Below are 15,224 nucleotides of genomic sequence, written 5' to 3'. Positions count from 1 at the left end.
GGGGGCACCGGACCACCTCCAAGGGTCGGGGACAGCATTACCGCTCCCCTCCCAGTGACGGCACGGCATGGGGCCCCCGGCCGTCTGCATGACGTTCCGGTAGTGGCACCCCCTGTGTCTGTTACTGCGGAGCGGCCAGTACTGATGGAAGGTACTGTGAACGCACAAAACGCGGGAACATTTTCATCACCTCCACAGAGGTAGTTGGGAGCGGCCAATGCTGGGCGAATGACGAGAACAACCGCACCCTCCCTCTGACGGCGCGGCAATGGGGCCCCCCGGCCGTCTACATGACGTTCCGGCAGCGGCACCCCCCCGCGTCTGTTATGGAGGGGCCAGTACTGATGGAAGGTACTGTGAACGCACAAAACGCGGGAACATTTTCATCACCTCCACAGAGGACGCGGAACTGTTCGGTCATCTCGCCGTCACGTCATCCACCCTCACAAACAAACCATCTCCATCCAATTGACATTTTTAATCCTTTACTTATATCCATAGCAGGTTGATCTCCCCAGAACAGGGTGATACTCCAGGACCGGACCACTCCCGGCGGACACCACCAAACACCAATATCCACTCATCACATGCATTTAATCACAAATAAAATATTCATAACCCCCCTCACCAACCTCGCTAATAAAGTTAAAACATATCCTACAACCCCAAATCACCAATTCTACTACTATCCGTGGTTCGGAACCCACGTAAAACTGTAGGTCCCTCCGCTATACGGAAGTACTTCTCACCCCATCCTCTCTATGTGTCATCCTTTCCCCTCCTACTATCACGTACTTCACTCTTCCTGCTTCACGGTGTTTGTTGTTTGCACTGAAAACGAGAGGGTTTGGCCGCCACTTCCGTGTGGGTGCGTCGCCCTCGTCCGTGGCATTGGCGGTCCTTTGCTCTTGCGTGCTCGGTAGTAATGCGCTCTGCTTGGCTCCCCCTGGTCTGGTGCCGGCCTCCCTTCAGCGTCCATCTCTTCTATAAAGAAACATACAATAGACCAAACGCTCAGTCATCACAGAAGTCCATCTTGCGCCTGGGTCAAGCCCCAGTGACTTTATCCTCTTACTGAAGCTCCCTTCTTATCATCCATCTATTCTTCTTCTGTCCCCACTTCCCCCTCCCCATCTTTTCTTTTTTTAATTCTGAATTCTGATTCTCAAAAGGTCAGTTCACTTCTAGCCGTTAATGTGTAAACAAGTCGATCGTCATCAGTCATTACTATCTGCATTCATCAAGCATGGCATCCAGAGGTTGTAAGCATCCGGCAGACGCATTTTGCTACGTCTGTGGCGAGTTTATCAAAACTAGAGCTAAAAAGTACTCAGGAAAGATCACTGAAAAAGCGCGAGGCCTACAATGCATATTTCAGCATGCCTGTCAGGGAGCAGGACAAACCTTGGGCACCTCATTTGACCTGCGAACTCTGGAAAAGAACTCTGCAAGATAAGAAAAACACTAATATATATATATATATATATATATATATATATATATATATATATATATATATATATATATATATATATATCTCAGTACAGTAATACTCCGCTCAACGAACCGGATAGGGGGTGTCAAAGCTGTTCATAGAGCAAAAATTCGTAAATAATGGAAATAGGGGGGGATGCGTTCTGGGCTGGTCCCAACATACCACATGGGTTAAAAAAAAAAAAACTATATATACGTTTGACAGCATATTGGTCCACCGCTGTACCACTACTTTTATGATGTCATGAGTCATTGGAAGTTAGAGGAGCTACGTACAAATTTTCTCACATTCTCTCAGTTATGTTCACAAAGCAACATTTCTATTAGCTTTTTACAAACCTTATCCCCAAGAAAGGATTGTTTTGTAATGCATTAAGTGAAATCTTACATGGAATACCAAGAAATAAAGCAGAGATGAGATCAGCCACAGACGAATCGGGAGACTCGCGGCCACTCGGCCGCTTCTTCTTCTTCTTCTTGTGACCCTTTTTAGCTTGGCATGTTGTCTTTTCACATGATATTTGTTTTCACTCCTCTATTGCCTGCTATAATGGATATCATATCTTAGTATTCATATACGCTCATACCATGAGGATAACCACGACTGCGTGGCGCTGAGTGATAGTGAATTATTAATGAAATACCGCGACATTTCATTAGTAATTCACTGTCACTCAGTGCCACGGAGTCAAGGTTATCCTCATGGCATGAGCGTATATAAATACTAAAATATGATATCCATTATAGCAGGCAATAGAGGAGTGAAAACATAAACATCATGATGAAAGTAACACGCAAGCAAAAGGGTCACAAGAAGAAGCGGCTGAGTGGCCGCGAGTCTCCCGCTTCGTCTGTGGCTGATCTCATCTTTTCTTTATTTTTTTGGTAATCCATGTAAGATTTCACTTTATGCATTACAAAACAAACCTTTTTTGGGGGCAAGGTTTGTAAAAAGCTAATAGAAATGTTTTGTGAACATAAATGCATATATATAAGATATTAACACCACCTCGAGAGGTGGTGTTCCCAGCAACCTCAGAGCAACCTGATAGCAACCTTGTCACCGTCACTCCAAGCGTTCATGGATGCCATTTCACTGCAGGAGGTTGCTCTGACGTTGTTATAGAAACTTGGATCCAGCTCCAGGAGCGCCAGAGACAGAGGCGGGGAGCCAGCCAATTAATCACAGCGAAGCTAATGCGTTTGGTCCCTCACCCGGCAAATTCAAACCCAGAAAACCCAGAAAAACGGATGTGGTTGTAAGTTATGCGGACTTTTTGGTCTAACTTTGTATAGTACGTTAAACCGGAAATTCGTTAGACAAACGTTCGTTAAGCGGATTATTACTGTATATACTTTTTTATTTTAAAATATCCTATTACACTGAGTTGAATGTATCTATTTTTATATTTATGTTTTCATTCTGTTTTTTACAGGTTGGGACAGAGGGGAAAACAGAGCTATGAGATTTGCAATCCCCCGAATTTGGAGGGAACCAACTGATCACTCAAGCCACTGCTTTTTCTGTATGGTAGACCCTTCCAAACGTCGAGCAGGCAAAAATGCGCCTGCTATCATATATCCTGACCTTCTGTCATCCATTGCGCCAGTGCCACACTGCTCTGAGCTCCCCATACCCACTCCTCCTAAGAGAGAGCAGCAGTGTTTACAAAAGGAAAGTAGTTCAAAAGAACATGAAGACACTGACCCAGAGTTCAGAGACGCAACTGATGAGAGAAATCCATTCTACCCCACCCAAGAAGACATCAATGACCTGATCAGAGATCCTGACCTCACGAAGTCAAATGGCGAGCTTTTAACTTCGAGAGTCAAACAGTGGAATTTGCTAGATGAGGGTGTGCACATATCAGGTCAGAGAAAGCGTCACCAGCATTTTTCAAGCTTTTTCACACCTCAAAATGAGCTTTGCTTTTGCCACAATGTAACCGATCTGTTTGAGGCAAAGGAATTACCCCTAACCCCAAAGAGTGGCGGCTCTTTATTGACAGCTCGTCCAGAAACCTCAAAGCAGTGCTGCTTCATAACGAGAAATGGTACCCATCTCTCCCCCTCACCCATTCTGTCCAGCTCAAAGAGGAATACAAGAGTGTCAAGATGTTGTTGGATGCCTTGAAATATTAAGAGTACCGTTGGGAGGTTATAGGAGACTTCAAAATGGTGGCTTTCCTGATGGGTCTCCAAAGCGGCTTTACCAATTATCCTTGTTATCTTTGTGTTTGGGACAAAGAAACTAACTCATTTCTAATGTGTCTATTGTCTCACTGATGTGATTCTAGAATAAATAAATGCTATTATTGCATTATATGTCGTTTTGTGTCTACTTTATTCAAGTCAAACTTTCAAAAATGTCATTATCCTGGACATTTAGAAATGAATATAAGTATTTTTTCATGTTTTCTAGACATAAGCAAATAAGAAATAACAGTTTCAACTCAAGGACAAAACCTTTGTTACACAGCGATCGTTCAAAATCAGAGCACGTTAATGTAAAACGATCTTATGCAAAAACTTATTTATAAAAAACAGTTATGTTCTCAGTTCTTAAAAAATAAGGACATTAAACAACTTGACAATTCACCATATATAAAGGTTATACGTACCAAACTTTTTTTTTCGTTCAACTAAATACAATACGAATCACCCTTTATTGTAAGCAGAAGAATCAAGCGCAAGCATTGAGTTTTAAAGTGTGTTTTCAATAATAATAAAACAAATTCTGCAATATTTGCACCGCAATGGGCTTCGGGAAGGAGGAGGTGGGCGGAAAGAGCATCAGACAGCATTTTCTGCTATTACTTAACATCGCTTATCTTCAGCTAACCTTGTATACACAGCGACCTGCTATGTAGGGAAGACAGGGCTAGTTGTATACTGGGGTAAGTTGATACAATCTCATTAGCTTCAATATGTGGCAACAGATGGAGGTCAGATTTTAGTGGCATGTAAACATCAGCATCGGTCACATTCTCGGAGAGAGAAAGCCACTGGTGACTACGGTCTTTAAAACTACAACCAAAAATCTGTTTTTGGCATCTTGAGTAAGTATTCTGGCTTTTCAAAATATTTTTAAAGATCTTGTTGCAGCTAAAGTTCACTAAAGTTGACTTAATTACTTGAAACAGCTGTCCTTTTGCTCGATTTATGATAACAATTTATTTTCCTAAAACTTGACTGAATAGCCTAAGTTATGAAGTGAAGTGATATGGTCACCTTGTGGCTTGTTGTTACAAGTTGTAACAACTTGTCCCATAAAGGGATAATTTCATATTCAACTGGTGTAATTTAATTACTGGGCTATCAAACAGAGTACGGACCTACAAAAGAAAGACAAATCGATCTGATAGATGTAACACAAATATTTTGGGAGTTTGCAGCCGAGCGTGTCATCAATCATAATGATAGCTTACGGAAAGTGGCTGATGACTACAAGATACGTCCAGATCATTAATGCCCCAATATTTTATCACATGAGTGGAGATTTTGGATATTTGACGAAATAAACTGGTGAAGAAGTATGTATGTATGTATGTATAATAGGCTATGTATGTATAATAGGCTATGTATGTAGCCTATGTATTTTTGTTTGTATGTATGTATGTATGTTTGTATGTATGTTCCTAAAATAGTTCAGTTGACACTAATCAAACTTTCCTCTCTTTCAGATTAGTTTTATGACCCCGCATCGTTATAAAGTCTGCTGGGAAAAAAAAAAAATAGAAAGGACATTGAACAGTATTGGTGTCTTGCATGTGGTGGAAACTGATCAAATTCAGCCCCAGGGGAGCAATGAGTATAATGTATCGAATGCAAAGATTGGGCAGATGAAAACTGCACAGATGGGAATGCTTGTTACGTGTGTAAACTCTGTGAATGAAGAAATTTACGTTTTGTTTTTGTTTCCAAAGGATATATTTCATTTTGCATTTTTGTAACAACTTACCCCATCGTATATAACGATGTAAATAAAAAGTTTTTGTGTTACTTTGTTATTTCTCAGAAATTAAGAAATATATAATCTTTATGATTATTGTTTTTGGTAATATACATGATAAACTTCCATGGTAGATTTTCATTTAAGTTACCTTCTGTACATTTTGTTAGAGGCAAAATAGTAAACCTGTAACAACTAGCCCCGGTCTTCCTTATCAGTAATATATATAAAATGCCCCTCAAGTATTATTGACTACGTATGCTTATATCATGGCATCAGGCTCTGCTTGGCGACCATCGCACTCAGACCCAGCCTGAAAGAGGCGGCCTCCTCCCCAGCCGCAAGATCAGAGACATTTGCCACATGTGCTCACAGATGTGATATTGTGGGTGTTCAGGGCGGCATCACTACTCCACTTCCCTTCCCGACATAGAAATGACGACGACGAGCGGCAGATGTCACCACGCCACCCAAGGGCATATGAATGTCGTGAATACACGTAATTACTTTACATGCAAGTGCTTTGTATATGTAAATATATATGAACATGTAATATATACAAAATAAACCTTCACTTCTTACTGAAAAGGCATTGGGAAGGTCAAATTACCACCACTGTATTGTAAAATAAAGATTCTATGCTTTGCCAGAGACACCAAAACGTTATATTGTGCAATATATTCTGTTATCATCGACAGAACATCAGCATTAATATCTTGATGCCGTTTCATATACATTTTGTTATGAAGCCCACTATGTGGGCCAATAAAAATTTCTTAAGACTCATTGAGTTGTTCCCCTCCACGGAAATCTTTAGTAAAAGGCGAAAGATTTATGCGTTTTGAAGGGAAACCAGAGTTATGTTGAACGACCAAGCTCTGGACCAATACCTTTAAACCTGAACACCTGCGCAGGCTCCATGTCAGAGTAAGAAAGGCAAGTCTATGCTTAACGTACACTTTTTTCTGTAATACCGCTCATAATGATACATATTCAACACTTTTACTCCAACAATATTAAAATACTTATAAAGAATCATACTTTTGTTTAGCATTTTACATTGCAAAAATCTCAAGTAGTAAGTATATAGTTTGTCGGGATGCCCTTCTTCCATGCACACGTTTAGGGTTCATCTCAGATGTACCTACTGGATGCACAACCTACTCGTGTTCTATTGATTCTGTCGTGAACATTTCGCAAGACCTGCATTCTTCACATGTTTACTCATCATGGTATAAAAGCAACGTTCAGACAGTTTACTTATTTAACCATACCCTGAACACATGTATTTATAAGATATTAATATTAGACTGCAAAAACCACAATCATACATTTCAATTATATTAAAATAACCAACACAAAGTTGTTCATTTCTACTATCATATCGTTAATCTCAAACATAGTCTCCATCTTAGAAGTTGACAGTCTCTGGTGGTGCAACGATAGCAAACACTCTCTACCAGTTGTTTAGGACCCGTGTGCCGCGGCATCAAAGGGTAGACTACCGTTACATTTACTAACGGTGCCGGCAAAATTCAGGGCTAAAACAATTTCCGTACTACCGTCACTCTCTCTCTCTCTCTCTCTATTCGATAAACAAAGGTAAACCAACACACATTGCTCATAATTCATAATAATTATTAGCTATGCTGCTGCAGAAGTTTAAAGGTGTTGCCACTCTTCTATTTTTTCTCATTCTTCAGTTACCCGTCTGCCTGCAAAGGCGGCAGGACTTATGTATTGTATTTAGCCAAGTTCTTGAGTCGTTTATTCATTTGCCTTTTCCATTTTTTATTCATTCATTGTGAAGTAATAGTATTTTCTGTATACTTAAGAACACCAAAAGCTAAATTTAAGACTTTTATCCTCTAATAGTAACTGCAAACATATTGTAAATTGTGATTATTTGTAATTCTTTTCTAACTAGAATTCATACTCCCTAAAAAATGAGCAGGGGACTTTTGCAGGGCTTGCCAAGGGTGCTTCAAACCAAAAAAGTTTGCGAACCTTTGCTCTATACAAACCTGACATGTAGCAGTGACTGTTTACACTAACCTAACACCACTGATAACCTTTAACATGCTTTTCTTCACTATGGCGAAAAGGAAATTAACGTGATAGGTTGTTGGAATTGGATACAGTAATTATTGCAAATGAGATTACTTCATTAGTTTTTTTTTTTCACCGAGGAGATTTTGGGAGTTTACGATCACGCGCGCATATCGTGTGTGTGTGTGTGTGTGTGTGTGTGTGTGTGTGTGTGTGTGTGTGTGTGTGTGTGTGTGTGTGTGTGTGTGTGTGTGTGTTTACCTAGTTGTATTTACCTAGTTGTAGTTTTATAGGGCCTGGGCTTTATGCTCGTGTGGCCCCGTCTCCATATCTACACTTATCCAATTTTTTTTAAAATTATGTACACTCTGCTGACACCACTTCCTCACTCAAACTGTTCCAAGTCTCAACACATCATTGAGGGAAACTAAATTTTTTAACATCTCTCAGACATCTTCCCTTCCTCAGTTTCTTACTATGCTATCTTGTGCTTCTAATGTCATATTCTTCTCTCAGGATTAGTTTCTCATTATCCACTTGATCCATTCCGTTAATCAATTCATAAACTTGTATCAGATCCCCTCTCTCTCTTCTGTGTTCCAGGGTTGATAGATCCATTGCTTTTAGTCCCTTTAAATTCTGGAACCATTCTTGTAGCCATTTTTTTGTAGTCTCTCCAATTTCCTTATGTGTTTCTTTTTATGGAGGGTCCACACAACTCCTGCATATTCCAATCTAGGTCTTATTTTTGTACTTATCAATTTCTTTGTCCATATAGTGAAGTGTGTGTGTGTGTGTGTGTGTGTGTGTAATTCAACTCGGTCGTCTGCTGGTCAACCAGCCAGTCTTCCCCAATACGGAGCGAGCTCAGAGCTCATAGACCGATCTTCGGGTAGGACTGAGACCACATCAACACACAACACACACTGGGAAAGCGAGGCCACAACCCTTCGAGTTACATCCCGTACCTATTTACTGCTAGGTGAACAGGGGCCACATATTAAGAGGCTTGCCCATTTGCCTCGCCGCTTAACGGGACTCGAACCCGGCCCTCTCGATTGTGAGTCGAGCGTGCTAAGTGCTAACCACTACACTACGCTGTGTGATTCACCTCGGTCGCCTGCTGGTCACCCAGCCAGTCTTCCCCAATACGGAGAGAGCTCAGAGCTCATAGACCGATCTTCGGGTAGGACTGAGACCACATCAACACACAACACACACTGGGAAAGCGAGGCCACAACCCCTCGAGTTACATCCCGTACCTATTTGCTGCTAGGTGAACAGGGGACTTGCCCATTTGCCTCGCCGCTTACCGGGATTCGCACCCAGCCCTCTCGATTGTGAGTCGAGCGTGCTAACCACTACACTACTCGGTGTGTGTGTGTGTGTGTGTGTGTGTGTGTGTGTGTGTGTGTGTGTGTGTGTGTGTGTGTGTGTGTGTGTGTACTGTAGAGATTAAAGGCGTTTTCAGGAGCGGCACGGCTGGGGGCAAACGGAGTCAAACGGAGGCAAGTTTTCGCAAACGCGAGCAAACGCCTTTCCAAAGCGTTTGCTCTCGTTTGGCAAACGCTTTTTAGCCAATCAGCGTGGAGCAACCCTATCAACCTCATGGAATGAGATCAAGGAGTTACATTTCGAATAAAACTTAATAGTTAGACGTATGTTAGGCCATAGAAGTGGGTACTGTAGATGTAGATTTACGTTTCCATATTGTGAGGCATACTGGAGAGAACCGATATAAAAAATACGGCGTGAAATCAATTAAGGAGCCGGTGGTAGCTGGTCTGTCCTTGTTGTGGAGTGTTATCCGATTCCATACTTCTTCTAGTCGTTACTTCGATACAATAATGGAGTTACTTTTCTATTATTAGGTGAAAAAATGATAATATTTTTACAAATCCTTATATCATAAAGTAATGAATGATGGTAAAAATATATTATCTACTAATTATTGACGTAATTCAATTATATAGGCGTCAGAAAACCGCAGCCATACATCTACAATGGAACACCTTCAAAACAAGCCCGCGTATATCAAACCACTTTCAGGACTGAAGACCCGTTGTTTTTTATGAGTATTGCGCTGCTCGGTCCTCGGCATATACAAATGATGAAACACTGGTGACCTATAATACTCCCCATCAAGGAATAAATCTCCAAACTCTTCCACTATGCTGCTGTGTTTACGTCTTGACCACAGTGCTGGCTCAGGCGACTGATGTGTACGATAACTTCTCACAGAGATTGAGATCACAGTGAAACGGTCGCCTGGCACCACCGACGGTATCCTCAGCACTGTCCTGTTCAGCGTTAACTCAAACATGTTTGGCCTTGCGGTAACGCTACTGAAAACGCCTTAACTACAATAGAAGGAATGTCAACAGTCTAAAAAAAATAAGTACATGGACTGCTATGCAGACACAGATAAGGTTTCCAGATGCAATGCTAATTCTCCCCGGGGGGAATGGACCGATCCCGGAAGTACTGCAATACCGGGCCGATCCGCGGCAAAGGTGGAGCAAGCCCCTAGCACTTCGCCATAGTCCAAAAATCAGATTAATATCGTAGATCCCACATGGGGATCGTATCAGATATTAAGCTGATAAGAACAGATACTACACTTTGATCTTAGCCAAAAGGCCGAGAAGCGATACCCGCCAACAGGAACGCAAGAGCCACACTCCCAAAGACTGAACATCCAGGCCGATCAGTGATTTACTATGCTATTGGTATCTAACCCTCGTCTTATTTACAGATTGACTTCAAGTCTATGATAGGAAATTAAATATATTCTCAATCCTTAAGATTCATTACACTGGTTCCTTAACCAGTGTAATGAATACGCAGGTGTCACTGCATAAAAATTTTCAGGGGAAAACAAAAATACTCCAGGAACAATGAATGAATGGCATTGATATTAAGCATCAAACAGAGATAGCTACAAGTGGAACTGACGTTCCTAGCAGCAATTAGTTTCCATCTCACTTTTTTATTTTTTTTCCTCGATCTAATCGACAAAAGATTAAGCTCCTGGAAGTAATGCATTTGTGTGCTTTATGAAATTTACTTTTTAGTATCAAGGAATGATTACATCTTGTACTGGTACTCTATAAACTTTTAATAATAATAAATAATAATAATAATGAATGTTTACACAACGGGTCAAAATTGAGTGTATTAGAAATTTCATCACATACTGAATATCAACATGATCAAAACTTTCTCGAGAATCTCTGGCAACAAAACAGAGTAAGCATGTTATATACACCAGCATAACTAACAAGCTGCCTCTACCATACCATAATCTTATCAGGCAGCTTCACAGGTGTATATAGACAAGAAGTCCTGCAATGAGCTTTCCACCATAACAACACTGATATTCTTCCCTATACCTAAGTTGGCCATCAATAAGGCTACGCAAGTTTTCTGTGCTATTATGAACCAGAGTCACGTAAACCCAACATTTTACAAGTAATTTATCTGCATGCAATATTGTTTTGATTTTGTATTTCCTGACCTCATTAGTGAAAGACATAACTCGATCGATCTAATACTCCCCCACCCAAAACATCCGATTTCCCACAGGTACCCCAAGATAATTGGGAGTGACAAGTAGGCGCAGTTCGATTTGAAAAAGTCAAATCGAAAAATATATATTTCCGACGGAAATTAAGTATATCATCAATCGATTCGCTATATTTCTCAACAGAAAAACAGACGCCACATCGGAGATTCCTTGGATGGGTGAAGGTCCAAACTCACCGAAATTTCATAAGGTTCTTCAATAACTACTGAACCTTTTTAACGCTGAAACTTTGTATAATGTCGGGTACTCTCCAACTATGTACACAATAACCGAGCATGTGCGTCAACAAACACTGATGTAGGTGCAATATAAATAATAAAGGAGAAGCAATATAAAGCCTATAAAGCATAACGTTCGTGGTACTCTTCTGTAAATATGTGCAAAAGCACCTTATATAATGCATTAATGGACGCACCATGTATTTGTGCAAAAGCACTTGACATTATGCATTAATGGACGCACCACTGAATTACTGTCACTAACATCCAGATATGCTATACTGCATGTACTGTAGTACCTTAACACACTTGTTCTCATTAACTACCCATTCAAATATGTAATAGCAACGAGAAATGTCATTTAACAATTGTAACAAGCACGCAGATACAGGAAAGAAGACTCGTCCTCCCCATAGACAGCAGATCGGGCCACTTCAGCGTCACCACAAAACGGTAACGCATCTACCATATTACTTACCAACTCACATTGCACACCATTATAGACCACGATGGGATGGGTGAAAGCACTGCGTCACCATCAAAGTTATAAGCAGCATAACGCAGACTATCTTAGTGGAAACTTTGAGGCCACACAAGGCATTCTATAACACAGACAATTAGGGGGATGCGCGAACGCAATCCCCCGCTATCAAAAATTTCGCACTCGAGTTAACCACATTTGGGTTAATCGCAGGGGTCAGCACCGCCGGAGTGCAATGGTGGGCCTCGCCCTGGGAGAACCGCCTTCATGATCACGGTGTCTCCTGTGCCAGGTAAGTATGCTTTCTATCCAAACTACGCTCACCCAACCCTCAACAGCTAAACACTCCCAAAACGGTTACAATATTTTATGCAAATACTCTTTTAACGGGATATTAACGTTTGCGATATTATTACTTTTACAATTAAATAAAACTTTTCATTCACTGTCTGCCTCACTTTTACACAAGCACTAAAGGTATATAATGAAATATATACATATACGTATTGCAAATTACCTGGTTTGTCACCATTCGCATTTTAACAAGGTTGTTTCCACAATAAACGTCGATCCAGTGGTGTTAATTGTACGACAATTATCGTATTTGTACGATAATATGGCTGTTTGTACGATGTACGATACATAGGAAAGAATCGTACACCAATATACGATTTGTAATACGGTACTGGAATAATTGTGTAAAAAAAAAAAAAATATCGATGTCAACATTTCAGAGAGAGAGAGGGGCTGGGGACTGAGGAGGGAAGGAAACAGGAGAGAGACGCTGTCAGTCACAGTCAGTGTCAAGTGACAAAATGATCTTATTAGTGTGACACTTAGTGTTTGTATGGTGAAGGGCGAGTTTTCCTTCTCTTATCATATCTTCTATTTGACGTATAACGGTATGAAAAAACAAAACATTCTCATTATGTGGCAATAATGGGCAACAATAAATAAAGAAATAAATAATAACGGTTTTCCAGTGTAGGTTGTGTTGCGGAGAGTGATGGACTGAAGGTTGACTGATACGTTGACCCCTTGGAGATACATGCACATTGACACTGTACGTAAGCTTTTATCAATATACAGTTTTCATTATATATATATATATATATATATATATATATATATATATATATATATATATATATATATATATATATATACACACACACACACACACACACACACACACACACCTTTGTGTAACCTTTGTATGTGTAGTATGTCATTTGCATATGAAAATGAATGAAAATTAATGAAATGTTCAATACAGTGTATAATGCAGTTCTGATGAGTGTATATTATTTTTCCTTTGGATGTACGATAATATTTGGCAAAATACGATAATTCTGGTGGTTCGGTACGACAATGTGGGCTAGAAAAGTTAACATCACTGCGTCGATCCCACACAAATATATGTACATTTTCTCCTTGCAAACAAACGATACAATATGCTCTTGCAAGCAGCTCGACGCAAAACAATCACGCGATCGTTACCTGCTAATACAGTTTTAGCCTAAAGATACTTTTACAATACGGGTCAATAATATGCATTTTAAATATCTATACGTATTTAACTTTGATGTGTCTGTGTTACATAGAATGTCCAAATAAGCACAACTTGCTCGAGAATCTCAGGCAATAAGCAAAAGCAGCACGTCATGTGCACCACCACAATTACCTACCATGCTGCCTATACTATATTATAATCTCATCAGGCAGCTTTCCAAGTGCATATATATATATATATATATATATATATATATATATATATATATATATATATATATATATATATATATATATATGATTCCAGCAATAAACTTCACTTTACCTAAGTTCCTGTTAACCATCACTACTGGTACACAAGTTCTCTATCGTACGCATAATAAACCAGAATCATCAAAACCCAATCTTTACAACTCATTCCATTGCACTTTAGTCGATCATAGCCATATGGAAGGAAAAAAAAAAAATCACCCGAGACAAAACAGTTGTTCCTGTATACATGGCAGTTAGTAACTGAATAAGGATTAACTCCTCTTCTCAATAGGTAACTCAGGAGCCAAAGTAGCGCGGATCACTGTATCTGGGACAATATAATCATTATTATAGTAGCAGCAGGTATAGAAAAAAATTGAATCGTATCGTTCATCAACAACACTAAAGAACTGTTGATGGTGTACATAAAACAACTATACCTTTTGTTCATCACAGTATACAGACCCCTAAGCGTAAGTTTAGAACAGCTCAATGAAACCCTCAATAAAATAAATGAGGGATTAATTCAGTTGCGCAAACAGAGAACCAAAGCAACTGTACTGTGTAACTCAACTTCCATTTCTCGATCAGACTACAAGACATAAAAATTAATGGAGGTACTCAGGAAGAGTGGCAAGAAGCTGCTTGTCTAACAAACACTGATACTTAACTCAAATTCAGATAAACAACTAGAAGTAGATAGCCTTGACCTCATCCTCACAAACAATAACAGTCTGATCCACTCCTATGGAGTTTGTGGAACCATCATGTCAGGCCGCAAGGAAATCGAAATTAATATTATCACAAGCTAGCTTGTAAAGCAAGAGCCAAGATACAAAAGAAAATATGCAATGGTAGACCCTCTAGTCTAGACCATCTAAATTTCTACGTCTAAGACGAACTGGAAACAGATTAAAAAATATATACAAGAAATTAAGAGGCAAATCTTAATGATACATTGAAAACTATCGTGATGCACTGCCAGGATATCTGTAAGCTAACCAGAATCTAGCACACTAATGATTCCTAATACTAGTAAACCAAACACTAATGAATTTAGACCAATAGCTTTAACCAACACAGGGTACAAATTATCAATGGCTGTTTCAATGGTAAGTACAGAAGAACATATAGTGAGAAATCGGTACGTTAAGGATAATCAGGCTGGATTTATGGTGGAAGGATAGAGTAGAAATTACCCTGTTAATATTTATTGTGTAGAAAAATAATTTAAAAGTAAAAAAAAAAAAATTTATTGCAATTTTAATATTTTTCTAAAGCTTCTGACAGTATTAAAAAGGATTATAGAACTAAAACTTTGATGGAATAACAAATAAATGAAAAAAGTAATAGACTTAGCTAATATATATATATGATTTTATGTATATGATTTTATGCATTACACTGGAAAAATTCAACCTGTTGGCAAGCCTAATGTTCCGGAGGAAGACCTTCAAATGCTGTAGATAGTGCCTTTGCTCAGAAGAGGAAAACTGGGAGAGCCACCAAGAAAATTCCAGAAAAAGACATACGGCAAGACAATGTGGGACATTTCCCTGCTTTCAATGCACAAAGGGGCACATGCAAGTTGCCAGGCTGTAAGTACAGATGTACTGTATGAAATGCAAAGTTCACCTATGTTGTGATGCAAGAAGGAACTGCTTCTATGATTTCCACACA

General features: G+C 39.6%; 3 non-coding genes across 3 annotated transcripts; all 3 read right to left on the bottom strand.

The window, feature by feature from the left end:
* Positions 1 to 6,193: 6,193 nt before the first annotated feature.
* LOC123500210 lies at positions 6,194 to 6,307 on the bottom strand. Its single transcript, XR_006673228.1, has one exon. It is a non-coding gene; the product is annotated as a U5 spliceosomal RNA (small nuclear RNA).
* A 3,647-nt stretch (positions 6,308 to 9,954) lies between these two features.
* On the bottom strand, positions 9,955 to 10,147 carry LOC123500205. Its single transcript, XR_006673223.1, has one exon. It is a non-coding gene; the product is annotated as a U2 spliceosomal RNA (small nuclear RNA).
* Positions 10,148 to 11,917: 1,770 nt separating this feature from the next.
* LOC123500217 lies at positions 11,918 to 12,080 on the bottom strand. Its single transcript, XR_006673235.1, has one exon. It is a non-coding gene; the product is annotated as a U1 spliceosomal RNA (small nuclear RNA).
* Positions 12,081 to 15,224: the final 3,144 nt, after the last annotated feature.

The sequence above is a fragment of the Portunus trituberculatus genome, chromosome 50 (assembly GCF_017591435.1).
Source record: "Portunus trituberculatus isolate SZX2019 chromosome 50, ASM1759143v1, whole genome shotgun sequence".
In the NCBI taxonomy this organism is placed as follows: domain Eukaryota; kingdom Metazoa; phylum Arthropoda; class Malacostraca; order Decapoda; family Portunidae; genus Portunus; species Portunus trituberculatus.
This window is presented reverse-complemented; position numbering and strand designations above follow the sequence as displayed.